Below are 19,534 nucleotides of genomic sequence, written 5' to 3' on the forward strand. Positions count from 1 at the left end.
TTAATACCGGAGTATTAGTGACGGCGAAGAAAAAAGTTTTTGGAGAGAGGACGTCAAGGGGCGGGATCTCCAAATCATGTCACTTGCCATTGGAGTGTAAGGTCCGTGATTGACGTGGCGAACCGGGACGTGCAGCCAAGTCCAATGTAAACAAACACTGCAAAACTAGCAACGCCGTTCGGTAGCAGAAAACGGAGACTTGGAGATGAGAAAAAATTCCAAACCAAGAGGCAGTAGAGTGGTACAATCCTCAGAGTGTAGGGGAAAAACGAATCACGTTTTACACAGGTGTAGAACCGGTCTGCACTGCTACGTTATGTGAAAAATAGCTGCCGCAGAAGAACGACCTGCTGCGGTGACGTCACTGAGAGGAAATCCCAGGGAAGCCCCTGCGCGTCCGTGGTCTCTACAACAGGGTGTAGGTACAGGCGAAAAAAATATTATGTTGAGCAGCAATAAGGGACTGGACTACACATTAGCAGTAAACAGTAAACCAATATTATCCCTATTAATATAATATAATATATTATATAATAAACCCTTAGAATAAAAGGCAAAACCAGAACGTTCCAAGGTAAAATTAGGACTCCAAGATAATCTAAGGATGGCCAAAGTATCTAAAAAACAGTGGCAAAAACGTGATAAAAGCAGCTCTCAGACTAAGAATCACCATAGAGGTCACGACCAACATAATCCAGAGGCCTAGAGCCAGCCGTCTCACAGAGAAACCACGTCACACAAGCACATCCCTACTCTGGACAGCAACACAACTCAGACCACCAGAGTCCGCAAAGTGGTCGAGGTCACATCCGATATTCCCCAATCATCAATGCAGACCATGGTGCCTAATCCATGCCCTGACAGATGACAGCCGGTAGGCAAGACACCAGGGTCACATCCGATATACCTGATGTCAACAGCCACCCCAGGCAGTCACCCAAGGCCAAAACCCCATGACAGGGCCCAAGACCAAGATCACCGCTGAGGGTGAAACGCCCCGCAGTGAGTCCAAGTGGTCCAGAGATTATGGTATTAGCCAGTGAACAAGATACTCATCAAGACACCGGCCTAGGCCTCAATGGACAGAACAGTCTAGATTCCTAGAGTAGAGAGTAGACCTAAATCCATATGTGTGTGAAAAAATGTGGTCCAGTCTATATGGTGATCTCCAGCGTAATCCCTCCAGGAAGATGACCACAAAAGGTGGTGTGTATACACAAAGTAGGCGTCAAGGCGCCACTCCACAGGTAACCTAATGGCATAGCCACAGGTAAAAACAGCTCTGTGGGTAGATGTCACCTGGTCACAACTTCTGTAGCCGTACAGGGATGTGTATTTGGAGAGTACAGGCCGTGGCATACACTTTTTCTTGGTCTCCAGTGTAATCCCTCCAGGAAGATGACCACATAGAGTGGTGTGTAAACACAAAATAGGCGTGAGGGCGCCACTCCACAGGAAACCTAATGGCACAGCCACAGGTAAAATCACCTCTGTGGGTAGATGTCACCTGGTCACAACCTCTGCAGTTGTACAGGGATGTGTATTGTGAGAATACAGGCCGTAGCGTCCACTTCATTCTTCTCCACATGTGGTGAGGGGGGTGACGCGGTGGGGGCTCCATCGTCACGTGTGGGAGTGAGGGAATGTATAAAAGGAACATCCCCAGGTGGCCAACACACGGTGATAGCCCTTAGTACCGGTCCAGGCCTCAGTGTCCGTGGATGTGAATCCAAATAAGGAGAGCAAAAACTAGAAATACGTAGGCTATTAGATGTGAATAAACTCTGAGTAGTGGCTTCCGCATGCTAGGTTGACTTGCTGCTGTTGAGCCATGTCCTCTGACTATGCCATTGGGCGTCAGGAGGCTCCCGGTGGGTGATTGGCCGAGGAGGCCAGCTGAACCAGGAGCCGAGCGTCATGCAACACCACCTAGGTCCATTCATGGTAGTAAGATAAGGATAGGAGGCTGCTTAAGGGGAATCGGGCTAAAGGCTAGAGGGAAAATATCCCGCTAATCAAAGGCCACCGGCTGTGGCAGGCTGAGTAGGAAGGTCTACCATTCCACGGACAGTCTGATGGGGGCCATTCTGGCTCCATACTAAATCCACACCCCCTAAGCGGTCCCCCCACTGTGCGAGCTGGTAAGGTCAATTAGTCGAAGCCCCAGCCAACACATCCACGGTCTTCTAGGTGAGAATGTTGTGAATGCAGGGGACATTAGGGACAGTTTGTATTGTGGACCCAGGTCTGGAGGAGAAGTCCAGACGCGCGTACGCGATCAATGGAGGTCTTTAAATCCAAAACAAGTGTATTGTATCTTCTCCCAGAAGGCTCCACATCAGATTTATTTGTGTCTAACAGGCGATACCATCCAGATCAGGTAGAGAATGGGGGGTCCCAGTCAGAGCACCTAAGTGTATCCAGGGGAGGCGAACCCTGATAGAGGTGACGGTGTCCGGGTACTCAAAAAACCAAACTAAACACAGGGAGAGGGATCACACTCCATGATGTGAGAGAGCCCCAAGTCCCAACTAGCGTGTGGGTGTCCCCACTAAACCTGGTTGCAGGGAGGGACACCAGAGAGACGGAGATGATAGGCCTCGGGTTGAAGGTAACTGACTAGAGTGCCCACCAGGAGTAGAGCGCCCCAGTGAAGGGGGGCTCGGCTAACCTAGGGGCTTATATAAGTAGGAACCAGGTACGGGAGCCTCAAAAGCGTGAGCAAAGTGCTGAACTAACCCGAACCACTGGATTTCTAATATGAGGTCAGGTTAGGCTAACAATGCTAAGTAGGGTTAAGCTAACAAAACCAATCTAATCGACGTGAACCGTGTGGACAAACGCTAAGCGGCAGAAATTGAGGGGCTAGGCTAACAAAGCTAGGTTAGGCTAACAATGCTAAGCTAGGCTAAGCTAACAAAAACCATCCAATTTGGTCAAAAACCGATATAGACCATGTCTAACATGCAAATTAGTGAGTTGGGTAAAGGCTAACAATGCTAAGCTAGGCTAAGTTAACAAAAACCGTCTAGATTGGTCAAAAAACGATATAGATCATAACTAACATGCAAACTAGCGAATTGGGTAAAGGCTAATAATGCTAAGCTAGGCTAAGCTAGGTTATGCTAAGCTAACAAAAACGTCTAAGTAAGCAAAAAACGTGTGGGTCATGTTAAACCTACCGAATAACGCGTCGGGCTAGGCTAACAATGCTAAGCTAAGCATGCTAAACGGCGTGAGATGGACCCAAAATGCGACGTTCTGATACATAACCTGGGTTCCTCGTGAAAAAGAGCGAAGGCCCGCCCGGTAGGTCTCTAGTCACACCGCGAGAATCAGGAGAAGCAATGTACATGGCTGCGAGTTTTAATCACATGCGGGTACATCATATAAAACCAGTACCCTCGCCACATCAACCCAGTGTGCGGCCGGTCTCATCTCCAAAAAATGTTTCCCAACGGAAGTCTCAGCACATCTAGTTCCATGTCTCTGACTGGAGATCTGCCATGCACAAATTAGAGGGGCATATCCCCGTGCCCAGCTAGGAGGTGTTGCATGAAAGGGTTGGATCGCTAGTGGAGGGAGACGGTGCGAACAAGTTAGTGGTCCCAATATAACAGGCAGGTAAATTGGTGGCATCCTGATGTGGATTCAGATCACAGCCTTGTATGCTCCGGCGGGTTAGGTTTGACGTCTGAAAATCCCCCGAGCCCAGTAGTTCGGTACTTCGACCCACTTAGGCTCAGGACTGAGGCACACGCTATGCCAATGCTGAGTCATCCACCACATCCGAACAGGGGCTAGGCCCCTCTAGGAACCCCGAGGGGAACCCAGGCCGGGTAACCCCTGAAGTGCTCGCCACCCGACACAAGGTGAGTGAGGAGCACCCAGAGGGACAGTAATATATAAACATACAGTAAGAAACAATGCATAATATATAAGTATAGGTCGAGCACATGGATAGCCGTCTCCGTATCCACTTGACATGTTCAGGTAGCAGGGTCAATGCGGAAGCATGCTCAGGGTCAGAAAGGCCCCTTGTAGTTAGTAGAAGTTAATATCTGGAGGGTCTCTGTCCACCTGGGGACAAAGTAAACACCATCAGAGTATATAAAAGTCATAAATTGTTTGAAACCGAGTTATTATTCCAACTATGGTATTGATCCTTAGAGTCCCGATCCCAAAGGGGTCAAGGTACACATCCTCAGATTATAAATCAGGTTTGATGTCTGATGATCCCTCGAGCCCAGCAGTTTCGTGCTTCGACCCGCTTAGGCGTGAACTCTCACTGGTTGGGGTTAGAAAAAATGACTCAGTGAGGTGGCCCAGTGATCAGAGATAAACCCACTGGGGGGAAGCAACGGTCAAGTTTTAAGCGTAGACCCCCCCCAGGTTGGGGTTAGGATAAGTGACAGGGGGGCTATCCCACCCCATTAAGTCACGGTAGGTTAGTCGTCCGGTTAAGTTTTAGGCGTAGGCCCTCCCAGGTTGGGGTTAGGATAAGTGACAGGGGGGTTATCCTACCCCCTTAAAGTCACAGTAGGTAAGCCTTCCGGTTAAGTTTTAGGCGTAGACCCTCCCAGGTTGGGGTTAGGGTAAGTGACAGGGGGGCTATCTCACCCCATTAAGTCACAGCAGGTCAGTCGTCTGGTTAAGTTTTAGGCGTAGACCCTCCCAGGTTGGGGTTAGGATAAGTGACAGGAGGGCTATCCTGGCCCATTAAGTCACAGTAGGTCAGCTTTACGGTTAAGTTTAGGCGTAGACCCTCCCAGGTTGGGGTTAGGATAGGTGACAGGGGGGCTATTCCACCCCATTAAATCACAGTAGGTCAGCCTATGGGATGGTGACGGTTGGGTTGAGGTACGCGGAGGAGGGCAAGAAAGGGAGAAATATGCAGGCGTCTAGGGGGAGTACCCGAGGAACGCAGGAGGGATAGATAGAAATTAAATAAAGGGCCTGTGTGGACATATGAGGTGCAACTGAGTGTGTGAGTGCGTGTCCTACCTTGACCGGGCAGCTAACTAAATCTGAAAAGCTAAAAAAGGTTCTACCTGGAAAGTTAAGAATCTATACCGATCCCGGGTGCAGATGTGGGGAGGACCCCAAGGAAATGCAGGGCTGTGGAAGGAAGGGGTTAATAAACAAGATACATGAGTGTCATAGCCCTGTCCTCACTGCACATGAGTGCGATGAAGATAAAGCCATGCAGACAATAGTGGTGGGAGTGGGGTGAGAGAGATATAGAGAGAGGCGCTCCTGTTAGAGCAAATAAAAGTTGTAGTCAAAAACGCAGGACTCCATTCCCTGGGCGGTGCCTCCTGCCGGGCCCATGCCAGAAATTAAGCAGGGATATACGGGGTCCTAACTGGCCACGACCGGTTTCGTCCTCTCCCAGGACTCGTCAGGTGACGGAAATAAAACATGAGCAGGAACCAGGGCCATCCTAGGCTACGGACTGACAGGGGACCTCGAGGCTACACCAAAGAAGGAGGATGGTGGTCACCCCGGTGCCCTCCTGGCAGCCCACCAGAAGCGGTATTCAGAATTATTGTCTAGGGAAAAGAGTAGAGAGGGAGAGAGAGAGGGGGAGGGCGCGTGTGTGTGCGAGGCATGTGTGTACACTCAGGGTGGTGAACAAGCTAAGTGGGAGGAGAAGATCTGTAAAAGAAGAAGCATGGGTTAGGATTAGTGAAAGGGGGTCCAGAAAAACCTGTGGAAGGAGGGGGGGGGGGGGGGGGTTTGTCTTTATGTGTGAGTGCTTAATGCACAGAGAAGCCTAAAATATGTGTGTGTGCCTAGAGAAGGAGAGAGAGGGGAACAGACCAGTAGAGAATAGTAGAGAGAGACAGAATGTGTGTGTGAGTGTGTGAGAGTATGTGTGTGAGCAAAGCCTGAGATTATGTGTGTGTGCTTATGCACAGAAAGGAACGTGTGAGCATGGAATGGGAGGGGGAGGAGGGAGAGGGAAGAAAAGAGAAAGTACATTATATTCATGCATACATATACACAGACATGCAGTACAAGCATGCACACACACTATCAGCAGTTCATGCAAACGCGTGGGGTATGAGTATGAGGTGGTAGGCCCAAGTTATTAATAAATGCACCCTATTAAATCAATCAACCAAACTAGACTAGAAAGAAAAACTTACATATGGCCCCAGAAGATGGAGAAGTGAAGGTGAGATGGGAGATCCTAAGATGGATGCTTGCAGCGCGTGGTAGCAGCAGGTGCGTTCATGGGCAAAAAACAAGTGGGCTAGTTAGCAACAGGTCCGCTAGCACGCATGCGTTCACAGCATGGTACTGAATATGGCACAAAACAAGCTAATAATTCGATAAAAAACTAGATAAACAATTTATGAACGGCAAAAGCAAGTTAGAAAAATTATTGAGGGGTGGGAAATGGTCTTACGATCACGCAGCTCCGGTCGGCAGTCACAGTCTCAAACGAACACACAGGCTTATTAATACCGGAGTATTAGTGACGGCGAAGAAAAAAGTTTTTGGAGAGAGGACGTCAAGGGGCGGGATCTCCAAATCATGTCACTTGCCATTGGAGTGTAAGGTCCGTGATTGACGTGGCGAACCGGGACGTGCAGCCAAGTCCAATGTAAACAAACACTGCAAAACTAGCAACGCCGTTCGGTAGCAGAAAACGGAGACTTGGAGATGAGAAAAAATTCCAAACCAAGAGGCAGTAGAGTGGTACAATCCTCAGAGTGTAGGGGAAAAACGAATCACGTTTTACACAGGTGTAGAACCGGTCTGCACTGCTACGTTATGTGAAAAATAGCTGCCGCAGAAGAACGACCTGCTGCGGTGACGTCACTGAGAGGAAATCCCAGGGAAGCCCCTGCGCGTCCGTGGTCTCTACAACAGGGTGTAGGTACAGGCGAAAAAAATATTATGTTGAGCAGCAATAAGGGACTGGACTACACATTAGCAGTAAACAGTAAACCAATATTATCCCTATTAATATAATATAATATATTATATAATAAACCCTTAGAATAAAAGGCAAAACCAGAACGTTCCAAGGTAAAATTAGGACTCCAAGATAATCTAAGGATGGCCAAAGTATCTAAAAAACAGTGGCAAAAACGTGATAAAAGCAGCTCTCAGACTAAGAATCACCATAGAGGTCACGACCAACATAATCCAGAGGCCTAGAGCCAGCCGTCTCACAGAGAAACCACGTCACACAAGCACATCCCTACTCTGGACAGCAACACAACTCAGACCACCAGAGTCCGCAAAGTGGTCGAGGTCACATCCGATATTCCCCAATCATCAATGCAGACCATGGTGCCTAATCCATGCCCTGACAGATGACAGCCGGTAGGCAAGACACCAGGGTCACATCCGATATACCTGATGTCAACAGCCACCCCAGGCAGTCACCCAAGGCCAAAACCCCATGACAGGGCCCAAGACCAAGATCACCGCTGAGGGTGAAACGCCCCGCAGTGAGTCCAAGTGGTCCAGAGATTATGGTATTAGCCAGTGAACAAGATACTCATCAAGACACCGGCCTAGGCCTCAATGGACAGAACAGTCTAGATTCCTAGAGTAGAGAGTAGACCTAAATCCATATGTGTGTGAAAAAATGTGGTCCAGTCTATATGGTGATCTCCAGCGTAATCCCTCCAGGAAGATGACCACAAAAGGTGGTGTGTATACACAAAGTAGGCGTCAAGGCGCCACTCCACAGGTAACCTAATGGCATAGCCACAGGTAAAAACAGCTCTGTGGGTAGATGTCACCTGGTCACAACTTCTGTAGCCGTACAGGGATGTGTATTTGGAGAGTACAGGCCGTGGCATACACTTTTTCTTGGTCTCCAGTGTAATCCCTCCAGGAAGATGACCACATAGAGTGGTGTGTAAACACAAAATAGGCGTGAGGGCGCCACTCCACAGGAAACCTAATGGCACAGCCACAGGTAAAATCACCTCTGTGGGTAGATGTCACCTGGTCACAACCTCTGCAGTTGTACAGGGATGTGTATTGTGAGAATACAGGCCGTAGCGTCCACTTCATTCTTCTCCACATGTGGTGAGGGGGGTGACGCGGTGGGGGCTCCATCGTCACGTGTGGGAGTGAGGGAATGTATAAAAGGAACATCCCCAGGTGGCCAACACACGGTGATAGCCCTTAGTACCGGTCCAGGCCTCAGTGTCCGTGGATGTGAATCCAAATAAGGAGAGCAAAAACTAGAAATACGTAGGCTATTAGATGTGAATAAACTCTGAGTAGTGGCTTCCGCATGCTAGGTTGACTTGCTGCTGTTGAGCCATGTCCTCTGACTATGCCATTGGGCGTCAGGAGGCTCCCGGTGGGTGATTGGCCGAGGAGGCCAGCTGAACCAGGAGCCGAGCGTCATGCAACACCACCTAGGTCCATTCATGGTAGTAAGATAAGGATAGGAGGCTGCTTAAGGGGAATCGGGCTAAAGGCTAGAGGGAAAATATCCCGCTAATCAAAGGCCACCGGCTGTGGCAGGCTGAGTAGGAAGGTCTACCATTCCACGGACAGTCTGATGGGGGCCATTCTGGCTCCATACTAAATCCACACCCCCTAAGCGGTCCCCCCACTGTGCGAGCTGGTAAGGTCAATTAGTCGAAGCCCCAGCCAACACATCCACGGTCTTCTAGGTGAGAATGTTGTGAATGCAGGGGACATTAGGGACAGTTTGTATTGTGGACCCAGGTCTGGAGGAGAAGTCCAGACGCGCGTACGCGATCAATGGAGGTCTTTAAATCCAAAACAAGTGTATTGTATCTTCTCCCAGAAGGCTCCACATCAGATTTATTTGTGTCTAACAGGCGATACCATCCAGATCAGGTAGAGAATGGGGGGTCCCAGTCAGAGCACCTAAGTGTATCCAGGGGAGGCGAACCCTGATAGAGGTGACGGTGTCCGGGTACTCAAAAAACCAAACTAAACACAGGGAGAGGGATCACACTCCATGATGTGAGAGAGCCCCAAGTCCCAACTAGCGTGTGGGTGTCCCCACTAAACCTGGTTGCAGGGAGGGACACCAGAGAGACGGAGATGATAGGCCTCGGGTTGAAGGTAACTGACTAGAGTGCCCACCAGGAGTAGAGCGCCCCAGTGAAGGGGGGCTCGGCTAACCTAGGGGCTTATATAAGTAGGAACCAGGTACGGGAGCCTCAAAAGCGTGAGCAAAGTGCTGAACTAACCCGAACCACTGGATTTCTAATATGAGGTCAGGTTAGGCTAACAATGCTAAGTAGGGTTAAGCTAACAAAACCAATCTAATCGACGTGAACCGTGTGGACAAACGCTAAGCGGCAGAAATTGAGGGGCTAGGCTAACAAAGCTAGGTTAGGCTAACAATGCTAAGCTAGGCTAAGCTAACAAAAACCATCCAATTTGGTCAAAAACCGATATAGACCATGTCTAACATGCAAATTAGTGAGTTGGGTAAAGGCTAACAATGCTAAGCTAGGCTAAGTTAACAAAAACCGTCTAGATTGGTCAAAAAACGATATAGATCATAACTAACATGCAAACTAGCGAATTGGGTAAAGGCTAATAATGCTAAGCTAGGCTAAGCTAGGTTATGCTAAGCTAACAAAAACGTCTAAGTAAGCAAAAAACGTGTGGGTCATGTTAAACCTACCGAATAACGCGTCGGGCTAGGCTAACAATGCTAAGCTAAGCATGCTAAACGGCGTGAGATGGACCCAAAATGCGACGTTCTGATACATAACCTGGGTTCCTCGTGAAAAAGAGCGAAGGCCCGCCCGGTAGGTCTCTAGTCACACCGCGAGAATCAGGAGAAGCAATGTACATGGCTGCGAGTTTTAATCACATGCGGGTACATCATATAAAACCAGTACCCTCGCCACATCAACCCAGTGTGCGGCCGGTCTCATCTCCAAAAAATGTTTCCCAACGGAAGTCTCAGCACATCTAGTTCCATGTCTCTGACTGGAGATCTGCCATGCACAAATTAGAGGGGCATATCCCCGTGCCCAGCTAGGAGGTGTTGCATGAAAGGGTTGGATCGCTAGTGGAGGGAGACGGTGCGAACAAGTTAGTGGTCCCAATATAACAGGCAGGTAAATTGGTGGCATCCTGATGTGGATTCAGATCACAGCCTTGTATGCTCCGGCGGGTTAGGTTTGACGTCTGAAAATCCCCCGAGCCCAGTAGTTCGGTACTTCGACCCACTTAGGCTCAGGACTGAGGCACACGCTATGCCAATGCTGAGTCATCCACCACATCCGAACAGGGGCTAGGCCCCTCTAGGAACCCCGAGGGGAACCCAGGCCGGGTAACCCCTGAAGTGCTCGCCACCCGACACAAGGTGAGTGAGGAGCACCCAGAGGGACAGTAATATATAAACATACAGTAAGAAACAATGCATAATATATAAGTATAGGTCGAGCACATGGATAGCCGTCTCCGTATCCACTTGACATGTTCAGGTAGCAGGGTCAATGCGGAAGCATGCTCAGGGTCAGAAAGGCCCCTTGTAGTTAGTAGAAGTTAATATCTGGAGGGTCTCTGTCCACCTGGGGACAAAGTAAACACCATCAGAGTATATAAAAGTCATAAATTGTTTGAAACCGAGTTATTATTCCAACTATGGTATTGATCCTTAGAGTCCCGATCCCAAAGGGGTCAAGGTACACATCCTCAGATTATAAATCAGGTTTGATGTCTGATGATCCCTCGAGCCCAGCAGTTTCGTGCTTCGACCCGCTTAGGCGTGAACTCTCACTGGTTGGGGTTAGAAAAAATGACTCAGTGAGGTGGCCCAGTGATCAGAGATAAACCCACTGGGGGGAAGCAACGGTCAAGTTTTAAGCGTAGACCCCCCCCAGGTTGGGGTTAGGATAAGTGACAGGGGGGCTATCCCACCCCATTAAGTCACGGTAGGTTAGTCGTCCGGTTAAGTTTTAGGCGTAGGCCCTCCCAGGTTGGGGTTAGGATAAGTGACAGGGGGGTTATCCTACCCCCTTAAAGTCACAGTAGGTAAGCCTTCCGGTTAAGTTTTAGGCGTAGACCCTCCCAGGTTGGGGTTAGGGTAAGTGACAGGGGGGCTATCTCACCCCATTAAGTCACAGCAGGTCAGTCGTCTGGTTAAGTTTTAGGCGTAGACCCTCCCAGGTTGGGGTTAGGATAAGTGACAGGAGGGCTATCCTGGCCCATTAAGTCACAGTAGGTCAGCTTTACGGTTAAGTTTAGGCGTAGACCCTCCCAGGTTGGGGTTAGGATAGGTGACAGGGGGGCTATTCCACCCCATTAAATCACAGTAGGTCAGCCTATGGGATGGTGACGGTTGGGTTGAGGTACGCGGAGGAGGGCAAGAAAGGGAGAAATATGCAGGCGTCTAGGGGGAGTACCCGAGGAACGCAGGAGGGATAGATAGAAATTAAATAAAGGGCCTGTGTGGACATATGAGGTGCAACTGAGTGTGTGAGTGCGTGTCCTACCTTGACCGGGCAGCTAACTAAATCTGAAAAGCTAAAAAAGGTTCTACCTGGAAAGTTAAGAATCTATACCGATCCCGGGTGCAGATGTGGGGAGGACCCCAAGGAAATGCAGGGCTGTGGAAGGAAGGGGTTAATAAACAAGATACATGAGTGTCATAGCCCTGTCCTCACTGCACATGAGTGCGATGAAGATAAAGCCATGCAGACAATAGTGGTGGGAGTGGGGTGAGAGAGATATAGAGAGAGGCGCTCCTGTTAGAGCAAATAAAAGTTGTAGTCAAAAACGCAGGACTCCATTCCCTGGGCGGTGCCTCCTGCCGGGCCCATGCCAGAAATTAAGCAGGGATATACGGGGTCCTAACTGGCCACGACCGGTTTCGTCCTCTCCCAGGACTCGTCAGGTGACGGAAATAAAACATGAGCAGGAACCAGGGCCATCCTAGGCTACGGACTGACAGGGGACCTCGAGGCTACACCAAAGAAGGAGGATGGTGGTCACCCCGGTGCCCTCCTGGCAGCCCACCAGAAGCGGTATTCAGAATTATTGTCTAGGGAAAAGAGTAGAGAGGGAGAGAGAGAGGGGGAGGGCGCGTGTGTGTGCGAGGCATGTGTGTACACTCAGGGTGGTGAACAAGCTAAGTGGGAGGAGAAGATCTGTAAAAGAAGAAGCATGGGTTAGGATTAGTGAAAGGGGGTCCAGAAAAACCTGTGGAAGGAGGGGGGGGGGGGGGGGGTTTGTCTTTATGTGTGAGTGCTTAATGCACAGAGAAGCCTAAAATATGTGTGTGTGCCTAGAGAAGGAGAGAGAGGGGAACAGACCAGTAGAGAATAGTAGAGAGAGACAGAATGTGTGTGTGAGTGTGTGAGAGTATGTGTGTGAGCAAAGCCTGAGATTATGTGTGTGTGCTTATGCACAGAAAGGAACGTGTGAGCATGGAATGGGAGGGGGAGGAGGGAGAGGGAAGAAAAGAGAAAGTACATTATATTCATGCATACATATACACAGACATGCAGTACAAGCATGCACACACACTATCAGCAGTTCATGCAAACGCGTGGGGTATGAGTATGAGGTGGTAGGCCCAAGTTATTAATAAATGCACCCTATTAAATCAATCAACCAAACTAGACTAGAAAGAAAAACTTACATATGGCCCCAGAAGATGGAGAAGTGAAGGTGAGATGGGAGATCCTAAGATGGATGCTTGCAGCGCGTGGTAGCAGCAGGTGCGTTCATGGGCAAAAAACAAGTGGGCTAGTTAGCAACAGGTCCGCTAGCACGCATGCGTTCACAGCATGGTACTGAATATGGCACAAAACAAGCTAATAATTCGATAAAAAACTAGATAAACAATTTATGAACGGCAAAAGCAAGTTAGAAAAATTATTGAGGGGTGGGAAATGGTCTTACGATCACGCAGCTCCGGTCGGCAGTCACAGTCTCAAACGAACACACAGGCTTATTAATACCGGAGTATTAGTGACGGCGAAGAAAAAAGTTTTTGGAGAGAGGACGTCAAGGGGCGGGATCTCCAAATCATGTCACTTGCCATTGGAGTGTAAGGTCCGTGATTGACGTGGCGAACCGGGACGTGCAGCCAAGTCCAATGTAAACAAACACTGCAAAACTAGCAACGCCGTTCGGTAGCAGAAAACGGAGACTTGGAGATGAGAAAAAATTCCAAACCAAGAGGCAGTAGAGTGGTACAATCCTCAGAGTGTAGGGGAAAAACGAATCACGTTTTACACAGGTGTAGAACCGGTCTGCACTGCTACGTTATGTGAAAAATAGCTGCCGCAGAAGAACGACCTGCTGCGGTGACGTCACTGAGAGGAAATCCCAGGGAAGCCCCTGCGCGTCCGTGGTCTCTACAACAGGGTGTAGGTACAGGCGAAAAAAATATTATGTTGAGCAGCAATAAGGGACTGGACTACACATTAGCAGTAAACAGTAAACCAATATTATCCCTATTAATATAATATAATATATTATATAATAAACCCTTAGAATAAAAGGCAAAACCAGAACGTTCCAAGGTAAAATTAGGACTCCAAGATAATCTAAGGATGGCCAAAGTATCTAAAAAACAGTGGCAAAAACGTGATAAAAGCAGCTCTCAGACTAAGAATCACCATAGAGGTCACGACCAACATAATCCAGAGGCCTAGAGCCAGCCGTCTCACAGAGAAACCACGTCACACAAGCACATCCCTACTCTGGACAGCAACACAACTCAGACCACCAGAGTCCGCAAAGTGGTCGAGGTCACATCCGATATTCCCCAATCATCAATGCAGACCATGGTGCCTAATCCATGCCCTGACAGATGACAGCCGGTAGGCAAGACACCAGGGTCACATCCGATATACCTGATGTCAACAGCCACCCCAGGCAGTCACCCAAGGCCAAAACCCCATGACAGGGCCCAAGACCAAGATCACCGCTGAGGGTGAAACGCCCCGCAGTGAGTCCAAGTGGTCCAGAGATTATGGTATTAGCCAGTGAACAAGATACTCATCAAGACACCGGCCTAGGCCTCAATGGACAGAACAGTCTAGATTCCTAGAGTAGAGAGTAGACCTAAATCCATATGTGTGTGAAAAAATGTGGTCCAGTCTATATGGTGATCTCCAGCGTAATCCCTCCAGGAAGATGACCACAAAAGGTGGTGTGTATACACAAAGTAGGCGTCAAGGCGCCACTCCACAGGTAACCTAATGGCATAGCCACAGGTAAAAACAGCTCTGTGGGTAGATGTCACCTGGTCACAACTTCTGTAGCCGTACAGGGATGTGTATTTGGAGAGTACAGGCCGTGGCATACACTTTTTCTTGGTCTCCAGTGTAATCCCTCCAGGAAGATGACCACATAGAGTGGTGTGTAAACACAAAATAGGCGTGAGGGCGCCACTCCACAGGAAACCTAATGGCACAGCCACAGGTAAAATCACCTCTGTGGGTAGATGTCACCTGGTCACAACCTCTGCAGTTGTACAGGGATGTGTATTGTGAGAATACAGGCCGTAGCGTCCACTTCATTCTTCTCCACATGTGGTGAGGGGGGTGACGCGGTGGGGGCTCCATCGTCACGTGTGGGAGTGAGGGAATGTATAAAAGGAACATCCCCAGGTGGCCAACACACGGTGATAGCCCTTAGTACCGGTCCAGGCCTCAGTGTCCGTGGATGTGAATCCAAATAAGGAGAGCAAAAACTAGAAATACGTAGGCTATTAGATGTGAATAAACTCTGAGTAGTGGCTTCCGCATGCTAGGTTGACTTGCTGCTGTTGAGCCATGTCCTCTGACTATGCCATTGGGCGTCAGGAGGCTCCCGGTGGGTGATTGGCCGAGGAGGCCAGCTGAACCAGGAGCCGAGCGTCATGCAACACCACCTAGGTCCATTCATGGTAGTAAGATAAGGATAGGAGGCTGCTTAAGGGGAATCGGGCTAAAGGCTAGAGGGAAAATATCCCGCTAATCAAAGGCCACCGGCTGTGGCAGGCTGAGTAGGAAGGTCTACCATTCCACGGACAGTCTGATGGGGGCCATTCTGGCTCCATACTAAATCCACACCCCCTAAGCGGTCCCCCCACTGTGCGAGCTGGTAAGGTCAATTAGTCGAAGCCCCAGCCAACACATCCACGGTCTTCTAGGTGAGAATGTTGTGAATGCAGGGGACATTAGGGACAGTTTGTATTGTGGACCCAGGTCTGGAGGAGAAGTCCAGACGCGCGTACGCGATCAATGGAGGTCTTTAAATCCAAAACAAGTGTATTGTATCTTCTCCCAGAAGGCTCCACATCAGATTTATTTGTGTCTAACAGGCGATACCATCCAGATCAGGTAGAGAATGGGGGGTCCCAGTCAGAGCACCTAAGTGTATCCAGGGGAGGCGAACCCTGATAGAGGTGACGGTGTCCGGGTACTCAAAAAACCAAACTAAACACAGGGAGAGGGATCACACTCCATGATGTGAGAGAGCCCCAAGTCCCAACTAGCGTGTGGGTGTCCCCACTAAACCTGGTTGCAGGGAGGGACACCAGAGAGACGGAGATGATAGGCCTCGGGTTGAAGGTAACTGACTAGAGTGCCCACCAGGAGTAGAGCGCCCCAGTGAAGGGGGGCTCGGCTAACCTAGGGGCTTATATAAGTAGGAACCAGGTACGGGAGCCTCAAAAGCGTGAGCAAAGTGCTGAACTAACCCGAACCACTGGATTTCTAATATGAGGTCAGGTTAGGCTAACAATGCTAAGTAGGGTTAAGCTAACAAAACCAATCTAATCGACGTGAACCGTGTGGACAAACGCTAAGCGGCAGAAATTGAGGGGCTAGGCTAACAAAGCTAGGTTAGGCTAACAATGCTAAGCTAGGCTAAGCTAACAAAAACCATCCAATTTGGTCAAAAACCGATATAGACCATGTCTAACATGCAAATTAGTGAGTTGGGTAAAGGCTAACAATGCTAAGCTAGGCTAAGTTAACAAAAACCGTCTAGATTGGTCAAAAAACGATATAGATCATAACTAACATGCAAACTAGCGAATTGGGTAAAGGCTAATAATGCTAAGCTAGGCTAAGCTAGGTTATGCTAAGCTAACAAAAACGTCTAAGTAAGCAAAAAACGTGTGGGTCATGTTAAACCTACCGAATAACGCGTCGGGCTAGGCTAACAATGCTAAGCTAAGCATGCTAAACGGCGTGAGATGGACCCAAAATGCGACGTTCTGATACATAACCTGGGTTCCTCGTGAAAAAGAGCGAAGGCCCGCCCGGTAGGTCTCTAGTCACACCGCGAGAATCAGGAGAAGCAATGTACATGGCTGCGAGTTTTAATCACATGCGGGTACATCATATAAAACCAGTACCCTCGCCACATCAACCCAGTGTGCGGCCGGTCTCATCTCCAAAAAATGTTTCCCAACGGAAGTCTCAGCACATCTAGTTCCATGTCTCTGACTGGAGATCTGCCATGCACAAATTAGAGGGGCATATCCCCGTGCCCAGCTAGGAGGTGTTGCATGAAAGGGTTGGATCGCTAGTGGAGGGAGACGGTGCGAACAAGTTAGTGGTCCCAATATAACAGGCAGGTAAATTGGTGGCATCCTGATGTGGATTCAGATCACAGCCTTGTATGCTCCGGCGGGTTAGGTTTGACGTCTGAAAATCCCCCGAGCCCAGTAGTTCGGTACTTCGACCCACTTAGGCTCAGGACTGAGGCACACGCTATGCCAATGCTGAGTCATCCACCACATCCGAACAGGGGCTAGGCCCCTCTAGGAACCCCGAGGGGAACCCAGGCCGGGTAACCCCTGAAGTGCTCGCCACCCGACACAAGGTGAGTGAGGAGCACCCAGAGGGACAGTAATATATAAACATACAGTAAGAAACAATGCATAATATATAAGTATAGGTCGAGCACATGGATAGCCGTCTCCGTATCCACTTGACATGTTCAGGTAGCAGGGTCAATGCGGAAGCATGCTCAGGGTCAGAAAGGCCCCTTGTAGTTAGTAGAAGTTAATATCTGGAGGGTCTCTGTCCACCTGGGGACAAAGTAAACACCATCAGAGTATATAAAAGTCATAAATTGTTTGAAACCGAGTTATTATTCCAACTATGGTATTGATCCTTAGAGTCCCGATCCCAAAGGGGTCAAGGTACACATCCTCAGATTATAAATCAGGTTTGATGTCTGATGATCCCTCGAGCCCAGCAGTTTCGTGCTTCGACCCGCTTAGGCGTGAACTCTCACTGGTTGGGGTTAGAAAAAATGACTCAGTGAGGTGGCCCAGTGATCAGAGATAAACCCACTGGGGGGAAGCAACGGTCAAGTTTTAAGCGTAGACCCCCCCCAGGTTGGGGTTAGGATAAGTGACAGGGGGGCTATCCCACCCCATTAAGTCACGGTAGGTTAGTCGTCCGGTTAAGTTTTAGGCGTAGGCCCTCCCAGGTTGGGGTTAGGATAAGTGACAGGGGGGTTATCCTACCCCCTTAAAGTCACAGTAGGTAAGCCTTCCGGTTAAGTTTTAGGCGTAGACCCTCCCAGGTTGGGGTTAGGGTAAGTGACAGGGGGGCTATCTCACCCCATTAAGTCACAGCAGGTCAGTCGTCTGGTTAAGTTTTAGGCGTAGACCCTCCCAGGTTGGGGTTAGGATAAGTGACAGGAGGGCTATCCTGGCCCATTAAGTCACAGTAGGTCAGCTTTACGGTTAAGTTTAGGCGTAGACCCTCCCAGGTTGGGGTTAGGATAGGTGACAGGGGGGCTATTCCACCCCATTAAATCACAGTAGGTCAGCCTATGGGATGGTGACGGTTGGGTTGAGGTACGCGGAGGAGGGCAAGAAAGGGAGAAATATGCAGGCGTCTAGGGGGAGTACCCGAGGAACGCAGGAGGGATAGATAGAAATTAAATAAAGGGCCTGTGTGGACATATGAGGTGCAACTGAGTGTGTGAGTGCGTGTCCTACCTTGACCGGGCAGCTAACTAAATCTGAAAAGCTAAAAAAGGTTCTACCTGGAAAGTTAAGAATCTATACCGATCCCGGGTGCAGATGTGGGGAGGACCCCAAGGAAATGCAGGGCTGTGGAAGGAAGGGGTTAATAAACAAGATACATGAGTGTCATAGCCCTGTCCTCACTGCACATGAGTGCGATGAAGATAAAGCCATGCAGACAATAGTGGTGGGAGTGGGGTGAGAGAGATATAGAGAGAGGCGCTCCTGTTAGAGCAAATAAAAGTTGTAGTCAAAAACGCAGGACTCCATTCCCTGGGCGGTGCCTCCTGCCGGGCCCATGCCAGAAATTAAGCAGGGATATACGGGGTCCTAACTGGCCACGACCGGTTTCGTCCTCTCCCAGGACTCGTCAGGTGACGGAAATAAAACATGAGCAGGAACCAGGGCCATCCTAGGCTACGGACTGACAGGGGACCTCGAGGCTACACCAAAGAAGGAGGATGGTGGTCACCCCGGTGCCCTCCTGGCAGCCCACCAGAAGCGGTATTCAGAATTATTGTCTAGGGAAAAGAGTAGAGAGGGAGAGAGAGAGGGGGAGGGCGCGTGTGTGTGCGAGGCATGTGTGTACACTCAGGGTGGTGAACAAGCTAAGTGGGAGGAGAAGATCTGTAAAAGAAGAAGCATGGGTTAGGATTAGTGAAAGGGGGTCCAGAAAAACCTGTGGAAGGAGGGGGGGGGGGGGGGGGTTTGTCTTTATGTGTGAGTGCTTAATGCACAGAGAAGCCTAAAATATGTGTGTGTGCCTAGAGAAGGAGAGAGAGGGGAACAGACCAGTAGAGAATAGTAGAGAGAGACAGAATGTGTGTGTGAGTGTGTGAGAGTATGTGTGTGAGCAAAGCCTGAGATTATGTGTGTGTGCTTATGCACAGAAAGGAACGTGTGAGCATGGAATGGGAGGGGGAGGAGGGAGAGGGAAGAAAAGAGAAAGTACATTATATTCATGCATACATATACACAGACATGCAGTACAAGCATGCACACACACTATCAGCAGTTCATGCAAACGCGTGGGGTATGAGTATGAGGTGGTAGGCCCAAGTTATTAATAAATGCACCCTATTAAATCAATCAACCAAACTAGACTAGAAAGAAAAACTTACATATGGCCCCAGAAGATGGAGAAGTGAAGGTGAGATGGGAGATCCTAAGATGGATGCTTGCAGCGCGTGGTAGCAGCAGGTGCGTTCATGGGCAAAAAACAAGTGGGCTAGTTAGCAACAGGTCCGCTAGCACGCATGCGTTCACAGCATGGTACTGAATATGGCACAAAACAAGCTAATAATTCGATAAAAAACTAGATAAACAATTTATGAACGGCAAAAGCAAGTTAGAAAAATTATTGAGGGGTGGGAAATGGTCTTACGATCACGCAGCTCCGGTCGGCAGTCACAGTCTCAAACGAACACACAGGCTTATTAATACCGGAGTATTAGTGACGGCGAAGAAAAAAGTTTTTGGAGAGAGGACGTCAAGGGGCGGGATCTCCAAATCATGTCACTTGCCATTGGAGTGTAAGGTCCGTGATTGACGTGGCGAACCGGGACGTGC

Source organism: Osmerus mordax, chromosome 12 (assembly GCF_038355195.1).
Source record: "Osmerus mordax isolate fOsmMor3 chromosome 12, fOsmMor3.pri, whole genome shotgun sequence".
NCBI lineage: Eukaryota > Metazoa > Chordata > Actinopteri > Osmeriformes > Osmeridae > Osmerus > Osmerus mordax.